Source organism: Equus quagga, chromosome 8 (genome assembly GCF_021613505.1).
Source record: "Equus quagga isolate Etosha38 chromosome 8, UCLA_HA_Equagga_1.0, whole genome shotgun sequence".
Taxonomy (NCBI): Eukaryota; Metazoa; Chordata; class Mammalia; order Perissodactyla; family Equidae; genus Equus; species Equus quagga.
This window is the reverse complement of record NC_060274.1, coordinates 29,910,250-29,919,275: the sequence shown is the minus strand read 5'-3', so window position 1 is coordinate 29,919,275 and position 9,026 is coordinate 29,910,250. Positions and strand designations below refer to the sequence as shown.

The 9,026-nt window shown below is 45.2% G+C and overlaps 1 protein-coding gene across 1 annotated transcript in view; it reads left to right on the top strand.

Annotated features, from left to right (window-relative positions):
• Positions 1–9,026, top strand: part of SLC26A5 (solute carrier family 26 member 5) — a 50,048-nt gene continuing 41,022 nt past the window's right edge. The window contains exons 1-2 of the mRNA XM_046669848.1: positions 1–124; positions 2,858–2,978. The gene's annotated coding sequence lies outside the window, so the exon portion shown is untranslated. The remainder of the gene's footprint in view (positions 125–2,857; positions 2,979–9,026) is intronic.

Here is a 9,026-nt window from a genome sequence, read left to right as displayed (position 1 = left end):
TGGTTTGCCGGTCGGCGCCCCCTCCGAGAGCCGCCGGGACCAGCGGCGCGGCGTCGAGAAGGCAGCGGCTCCGGAGCGCGGCGGGGCGGCAGCTCCGCCCAGGGCAGCACCGCAGCGGCGGCCGGTGAGTGCGCGGCTGGCCTCGGGCGCGGGGCCGGGAGGAGTGGCGCGGGCACCCGGAGCGCTGACCGCGTGGCCTGCGAGAGGGCCCCGGGGCTCGCGGTGCGGCCGCCTCTCCGGGCGGCTCGGTGTCTGCATGGTCTCTCTCCCTCCTCTGAAACTCCTTTCTGAAAACGGACGGTCGGCCCCTGGAGGGGCCCGCACTCTCCCGGTCTCTGAAGCAGGACGGGGCGAGTCCCCGGAGGGGCTTCCCTCGGCCAGCCCCCATCACTTCCCCCCGGCCGCTCCAGCCTCGATTTCTTACTAGACGTTTGCATCTTTGCTAGACGTCTGCGTCCCTTTGGTTTTGCAGTTTTGCTCTTTGCAGTTTGGTTTTCGTAACTTCCCAAGCGCCCCAAACACTCTCATCCCTGCCCCGCGCTGTCACGGCGGCCTCTCAGGTGCAGCCTGTCCGTATCCCAACCGATGTAAAAAACCAACCCTCGGTGATCCCCTTTGCCTGCTCGCCGGAGACCGGGCGCTGCCTGCAGGGACGCCAGGGCGCGCTCGGCCGCCCCTCCCCGCCGGGTCCCGGCCGCCTGGACCCCCGGCTCGGGCAGCGGCGGCCTCCGGCCTGCAGAGCGTCCGAGGGGCCCAGCAGAGGGTGGGTCTGAGGTTCTGGACTCAAAGCCAGGTCGGGTTTGTGTTTAGTAGGGAGCTGATCAGGGCGCAGGCAGGCGGGCTGTGGGGGAGGCGAGGAAATCCCTCGCCACCGTGAGTCCAGTGCTGGCAGTCCAGGGTCTAGAAACGTTAAAACAAGAATGGAGACTCTCATAACAACCAGAATGGCAATTTGGGAGAGAGAAGGACTGTGATTCAGCTTTTTCCTGCCTGAAGAACGAGAACCACGTGTATTAGATATAAATGCGTAATCTAAGGTAAGGTCGGAATTGGAGAGGGTGTTGAAGCATGCTATAGGAAGTCTAAGCCTTTTTGAAATGAAATTTGAAGTTCGATTTTTGCCAGGCAACCCTTTTAATCACCGTAGTATTTCTTTGTTTCGGGAAAACTTTCAAGCAGGGGACAGGAGGCCGAGAGAGAAATTCAAGCTAATTTGCATTAGAAAGACACTTAGGGTGGAGAATTTCGAGGTAAGGTTGCTAAGGCTGATATCTTAAGTGCACTTCTGGAAAGCATTCTAGTCTACTAAGTATCACCCAAAGCCCCAATTCTGTTACATAGCATGTCTTTTTTTCTCTCTCTCTAACTACTGTGAAACTATACAGAGTTACACATTCCTCATTAATTTATGAGCGATACCAAAAGAATTGACTTGATCCAGCAAGTCTTTGAGCATCCTCCCTGGATGAGGCGCTCTGCTGAGAGCTGTAGAAGGATGGAAGACGGAGGAATCTTCCAGTTAAAACAACAGGATCACCCACAGTGGACTGACTTGTGAGGAGTAGCTTCAGGTGTGCACCGTCTGTTCAACTGAAAATCAAAAACAGTTGCGTTTTCTTCTCATCCTAAACGCCACGTGTGTCCCCTGGTATCCTAATCATTTTGTAATTTTTCTACCATTGCAGATAGTCTGCATTTTAGAAATTCCGAAGTAAAAGGTTTTCTGGGAGATATAACTAAATGAGAAGATATGTCCATCTTCCCTAGCGTTTGCATTATCATGGAGTTAATAAAGTCAGGATCAACCAGAAAAAGGAGGAGACGATGATTTTCCTTTCCCTTGCTTTCAAACTAGTCAAATCTTGCACGAAAGAAGACAAAGTTAGCATGGATAAATTTAATCCTCTGGTGCTTCCCAAAGTATGTTTTATCTAAACCCACCGTTCTGGAGGATAGATTCAATTTCATGAAATCTCTCAGTCCTTCTTTGGGAAGATAGTTCCAGAGGCCAATTTCATAAATCTCTCATTGTGGATACCAACGACCTCAACATCATCATCTCCCATTTATCACCCTTGAAAACAATGGTATTCTAAGGGGCTTTTGAGAGGGGACAGGTCTTTTTAAAAATCTGGTCAAAGCTAGGGACTTTAGCCCCAGAAAAAATTCGTACCCATTCAAAGTGTTGTATATCTTTCAGAGGATTTATGGTGCCCAGGTGTAAGATGTCGCCTGAGAACGGGGCAGTCCGTTAGTCACGGGTAGGTAGATAGAGGAAAATGGAAGTGAAGCAAGGATGTGGGTAAATCCACAAACTGAGTGGATATAATTTAACTTACTTTTAAATGGAATAGACACCTGGCCTTTTGAGTAAGTGTTCTGTGAATGGGCAGTAATAATTGTATTATTTGTAAAAGACTGAGACAGATTAGTCCTACTCATTTTTTAGTTGGTCAAGATCAGCTTTCATCCTGAATATTATGAATCTCACTTTTCAGTTTTTCTCGTTCTCCTTGAGCAAAGTGCTTCTGAGATGATTTTTCTCTTAGGACGGATGCCCCATTCAGCACAGTTTCTCACGTGCCAACTTTTGTGGTTGTGAATTGTTAAATATGGGAATGGTTGAGTTCAAAATATGAACTTGCTCACTCTCTCATACGCACACATACTAGTAGTTCACATTTGGGAAGAAGATGTATGTCATATAATGACCGTATTCACTGTAAACCACCGTGATGGCTCTAGTTGTGTCTTGGGAGAGAAAGAATGGAGAGCATTATGAAATATTTTGGACATAACTTCTTTCAAAGAACAAACCAGCACCTGCTAGGTTAACTTTCCTTTCTTCTGTACCTAGGGCCGAGGAGCGAGCTGTCCCTTCTCCAGCTCAGCCCTACTGATCAAGGTTTCACCGAACTGCACTCAGCTTCCATCTGGGGTTCCTGTCCCCTGCCCCTTGTGCTGCACGTTGGATCTGGGTAAATAGAGGGGCCCCTGGCACTAATGAAATGGGAGAGTGGGTCATAGGTAGTGATGGACTTTACCTGGACCACAGGGTTCCTTAACATTTCCAGAGGCCTGACTCGCACACCACTACTTGGAAGAAAAGGGTGAGAGAGAATGCTAGAACCAGCACAGCTTACTCTGTCCTTTAACTTGGATCAGGACCAGCCTGATTGATCCTTAGATGTGAACCAGCTTTGACTTACCTTATTCTTGAGTGACAACTAGGTGGCTGGTCCCAACCCTAGAATGTCATTGATAGGTGTTTATTGGATGAGTAAATTAATGGAGATCCTACTTTTAATCCAATCTCTGCTTTTAACTAGGTATGTGATCTTGGGAAAGTAGTAAGTCAATTAAATTCTTTGGACCTTAATGTTTCTATGTACAAAATGAAAGTGTCATATAGGATCAGTGGTTCTCAAATAATAATGTGTAGTTCCATGCATTTGAACCACCAGGAGAGTTTATAAAAAAAGAAAAAAAACACTGGGTCAGAGATTCTGACTTAAATGGACTGGGGCAGGCCAGACATCTCTATTTTTTAAACCCTCCTCTCCCCAGGGGAAACGCTAATATCCAGCCCAGATTGAGAATCATTTGTGAAATAATCACTGATTATTCTAAGGAGCTGATTCTAAGGTTGTGTCACCTAAAGATAGAAAGCAGACCCGCCAGATCCCCTTTCTCCGTGGCCTGGCCCAGTATTAGGTACACTCAGGGGTAATCAAGCCTAAACGTGCCTTTCTGAGAAGCAGTGCAAATCAAGCGATTTCAGTTTCTTCAGGGAAGGTGCTGGCCATCTCACAGGCTCAGTATTCCTATAGTGCTTTGCCGGTTCCCAATACCTGGTCCATTTTGATGGACGGGACTAGCTGTAACTCTGCCTGTCCAAGATGATTAGCTGTTCCTAAAGGTCCCCAGAGATTATTCTCTCTCTTCTTTCGGTGTCCGTGCCAGCGTTTAATAGTCTACTGAAATTTTCTCCTGGAGGCGAGCTCTGCCTTGTAGGGGTAGGGGAGAAAAGTGTCAGCAAGGGGTCAGGACGATCTCCTCGATCATTGCTGAAATGTGATCTTCTGTGTCCAAACCGAGATGAACAGCGATCCTCACACCTTCTCAGGTAGTTGTAGACTATCGAGTTACCAGGACTGGGACAGGAAAAAAGAGCACGCTGTTTACCTTCATCATTTGTTGGGACCTAATCTCATTGCCATTACACTGTAAATTCTGCAGATGTTCACACTTTGAAAATTATTCTTAGGTTTAAAGATAAAACTTCCTAAATTATAATCCATAAAATTTATTTATGTTTATCTTACTCTTTTTTTCTCCTACTGCCCTTCATATCCCAAAACACCCAGAAGAAGGAGAAAAACTGTGTGTGTGTGTGACTGTCAGATCAGTGAAAGAGGAACGGACGTGAGTTGACAAAAGATGGGAAGGCGTTAAGGAGGAAACAGAACGAGGGTAAGGAGACCTGTGGATTGCAAGGAGCTACACTTTCTTTCTTTCTTTTCTCTCTGCTGTTGGTCTTATCGCTACTGCAGGTTAATTCTCAAGCTTTCCAAAACTGAGCCAAATCATTGCATCCCACCTGCCGGGTCCTGGTGAAGTGGGCTTGTGGCCCGCGATCCGTGCGTGTTCCCTGCCGGCTTCCATCCGCGGTGCATGGACTGGTGTCTCTGTGGCTGAACTGGCAGCCCACACCTACTTGGTCTCGTCCAGCGCTGACCCATCCTAGGCCCTGACTTAATTCTAAATAATGTCTTGAGTTGGGGAATATTTTTTTCTGGGAGTAGAAAGCTATTGGCCGCAGAGTTTTTCACCTTTGTGTCTCAGAGGAGCTGCCCTTACCTCGTGTCAACGGTCTGATGCCGGAGCTCAGCCCCACTGCTCTACCCTCTACAGCTGGTCGCACTCACTGCCCTCAGAAAAATTCTAGGATTGGATTCGTTTTATATGTTTATTACCGATCATTGTTCCCAAAGATTTAGTAATCTTGGGCCCGTGCTGTTTTCTTATTTCGTGATTTATTCTTTACCTCCTTCTTAAAATGAATTAAGATAGGAATAAATATACTAGGACAAGAGGGTATTTATCATCGTAACTTGAAATCTAAGGAAAAACTTAACTATTACTAAACTCAAACCCCCAGTCATGTGTTTATTTATAAGCATTTGTCCTCCCATGAATCTAATTTTTGAAGATAGTAGGTGTAGCTGTGGTGGTTCTGGTCCTGAGGATTATCACTGGTTTGCTTTTTGAATCTTTACTTCCTCAAAATAATTAAATGTTGCAAGATAATTAGAAATGATAAAATGTTCTTAACTACTTCCTGTTTTATTGAGCACTTTTATTAACCATCTCAGGGCTGCCAGGGGTTTTCATTCCTTCCTTCCTTGATTCGCTCATTCATTCAACAAGCGCCTAATGAACTCGTCCTCATGTAGCTTTCATTCTCGTGAAGGGAAGAAGGAAGACAGAAAATGAGTAAAATACAGTGTGGGTTAGCTGGTCATGAATGCTATGGAGAAAAATGAAATGGAGAAGAAGGCAGTGGAGGAGCTCGTTGGGCAATTTTTAAAATAAGATGGCCCGAGAAAGTGATACTGAGCATGGACTTGAAGGTGGTGATGGAGAAAGTTATGAGGTTGTCTGAGGGTGGAGCTTTCTAGCCAGTGCAAAGGCCCTGAGGCAGGTATGTACCTGGCACATTCACAAAATAGCAAGAAGGTCCAATTGGCTGGAGCTGAGTGACGAGGTGGGAAGTAGAAAGAAGGGAAATCGGCAAAGAAAGGGGCGGTTGTGGGGCAGGAGTTTGGGAAGGTGCTGAAGATCACGTAGGGCCTTGTAGGGCCTTTTCAGTGGGACACTTGTAAGATGACATGAAGTTGAGGTTTCTTTCTGGTTCTTACAGCAGCCCTGTGATCCCCATTTCTTCTTTCTTTTGCCCTCTGGATGCTCCCCAGCTTTCCCTCTCTCACCAAGTCAGCCTCTGCCCGTTCTTTCCCTGTAGGTCCTTTGTCCCCATGGCTGGCTGTGCAGTGGGATTCTGTCTCCTGTTCTCCTTGCTTTCTTGGTGCCCTGAAGATTAGCTTTGCCCTTCCTTTGTAAAGAATGTACTACTAGCTGCTAAAGAATAAGAGCTGTCAGGTAGCACCAACACCAACATCATGAGAGAAATTAATACATTTATGTAAAATGTATTCTTGGTTCGTACTCTAGCCCAAACACAACATGGTCGCACTGCTGGTGGGCCAGTGTGGCCTGCGTGTTTTCTTGAGTCTGCACATTGTTTTATAAAAATTCGTGTTCGTTTTCAACATGTTAAAATTGAGAGAGATGTTGGGGCTGGCCCAGTGGCGTAGTGGTTAAGTTCACGCACTCCACTTCAGCGGCCCAGGATTTGTGGGTGCAGATCCTGGGTGTGGACCTACAGACTGCTCATCAAGCCATGCTGTGGCAGGGTCCCACATCCAAAATAGAGGAAGATGGGCACAGATGTTAGCTCAGGGACAGTCTTCCTCACACACACAAAAAAAACTGGATGTTCTATGTATATGAAAGTCTAGAATAGGCAGAATTAATCCATGGTGACAGAAATCAGACCTACAATTGCCTGACATAGGGATGTGGCCGGGATTGACTGGGGAGGAGCATGAGGGAAATTTCTGGATGAAGAAAAGTTTCTATGATAGTCTGAAATGCGTGGTAGAACTCATTAAACCATACCCTCATCTGTGCAGTTCACTGTATGTCAGTTGAACCTCAGTATAAGGAAAATCTTAAAATGACAGCCAGCGACCAGCAAGAGCTGTGTAGCGGCTGGCGCATCGGGCTGGCGCGTGCTCTCTGGATTGGCACAGACCCACCTGTTCGTCTCGGTCATCGTCGTTCCCCACCTGGCCCCGTGTAGGTGGTATTGCTGTGTGATCCCGCAGTGGACTCTTGGCGGTTTTGGTCTCATCTCCCAGTGGGGAGCAAATCTGAAGGGGCCCGGTGTGTTTAACTGGCAGTGGAGAAGACAGTACAGCCTCTAAGGTTGTGTGTGAAGCGTGAAACGAAGACAAACCTGGTAGCTTAGATCAGTCAGGCAGCCCACCCACGTCCATCTCTCAGTGAGCAGCATCCTTGCATCTAGGATTCTCAAAGACTCTCAACAGAACGCTCACTTTTCCTCTCAAACACCGAGGGTCTCCTGTGTTTGCAGACTCCTCCTCTGAGGATAACAGAGAGCAACTTCCACTCCTGTTACCAACACTTCCAACTTATTTTTATTATGTTTGTTATGAAAATAATAGTGTCTACTGTGGAAATGCTAAAATGTACAGCTGAAAAGAAAACAAAATTACCCACAACCCCACTAGCCAAATATAACCTATGTTTACCATTTTGTGATAAATGCTTTCAAATCCTTCTCCATACGTCTATGTATTTTTTATGAAAAATGTGGCTGATAAAATTTAGCACACAACTGCCCAATTTGCAAAATGAAAAAATAATATCAAGGATTAAAGATCACAGACTAAGCATGAGCATTTTGCCTTCTGTCTATGCTGTAACTCTTTGTAAGTGGCTGTAAAATTATGCAAAGAATAGGAAGAATTCCGAAGAGAACAGAATAGGAAAATGGAGGCCAGTTACTAATGAAACAGAGCCAACTGTGCAAGACAGGCCACCGTGGGAATGTATATAACCAAGAATAACCTGACATACAAAGGAGCATAAAGAAAAAAAAACACCAAGATAAACAGTTACTAATGCCAAAGAGGAAATCATTCAGAGAGATCACTTACAATTTTTTTAAAAATCCAAGTCCCCTCAGAGTGATTAAAAAGATATTGTTTCCGTACCACAAAAACAGAATCCTATTAAAAAGGAGCAATAATCAGAAAACAAACAGACAAAAAAGACCTTGAATTTTTTTAATGATTGCTAAAATAAAAATAATTTATTAGAAGAGCTAAAATTAGCGATCTCCTGGAATGCACAAGCAAATGTCAAAGAGATAGAGAATAAATGCTGGAAAAGATAAGAAGCGTAGAGAAGCAATCCAGTGAATCCAACCAGTCTATTGGAGTTCTAGAAAGAGAAAATGGAGAAGACGTTGACAAAGAAATACTGGGGGGAAATGTCCTAGAGTCAAGGAACAGTGTGAGATAAAAGGGGTTCATCAGGGGCCAGCCTGGTGGTGCAGTGGTTAAGTTGGCGCACTCTGCTCCAGCGGTCTGGGGTTCACCCATTGGGATCCCAGGCACAGACCTAGCACCACCTATCAAGCCATGCTGTGGCAGGCATCCCACATATAAAGTAGAGGAAGATGGGCATGGATGTTAGCTCAGGGCCACTCTTCCTCAGCAAAAAGAGGAGGGTTGGGAGCAGATGTTAGCTCAGGGCTAATCTTCCTCAAAGAAAAGAAAAAGAAAAAACCATTCATCAAGTGAATGGAAACAACATTCATACAGAGATACAATCATTATGAAATTTCAGAGTCAAGGATGCAGAGAAGCTCCTAAAACTTTCTGAAAGGGAAAATCAATTCACTGAAGATTGACATAAAGCTTCTCATCAGTAAACTGGATACTAAAATACAATGGAGCAATGCCTTCAAAATTATGAAAGAAAATGATTTTGAACGTAAAATTCTATTGCCAGTAAAATTATCAATGAAGTGTGAGGGTAAAATGAAGACATTTTCAGACATTCAAAGACTCAGGCCATTTATTTCCAAGTACCCTTTCTGAAGCAATTACCTAAGGATGTGCTCCAGCAAAAGGAGGGTAGAAAGCAAGAAGGAGAAAGCTAAGGAATAAGAAAGAGTGTATCTCCCCAAGTACAATTAGAATAAATCCTAGGCTGACAGATGTGAACCAGGCTTAGAAAGAAATTGACACAAATTGGGACAAGTAGTCAGTGAGCTCCAAGAAGGATGGCTTTATGAAGAATTAAGTAAATTCCATTCAGTAGATAGAACCAATAATAAACAGTATCTACGTAGTTATAATAATGGGACATCTAGC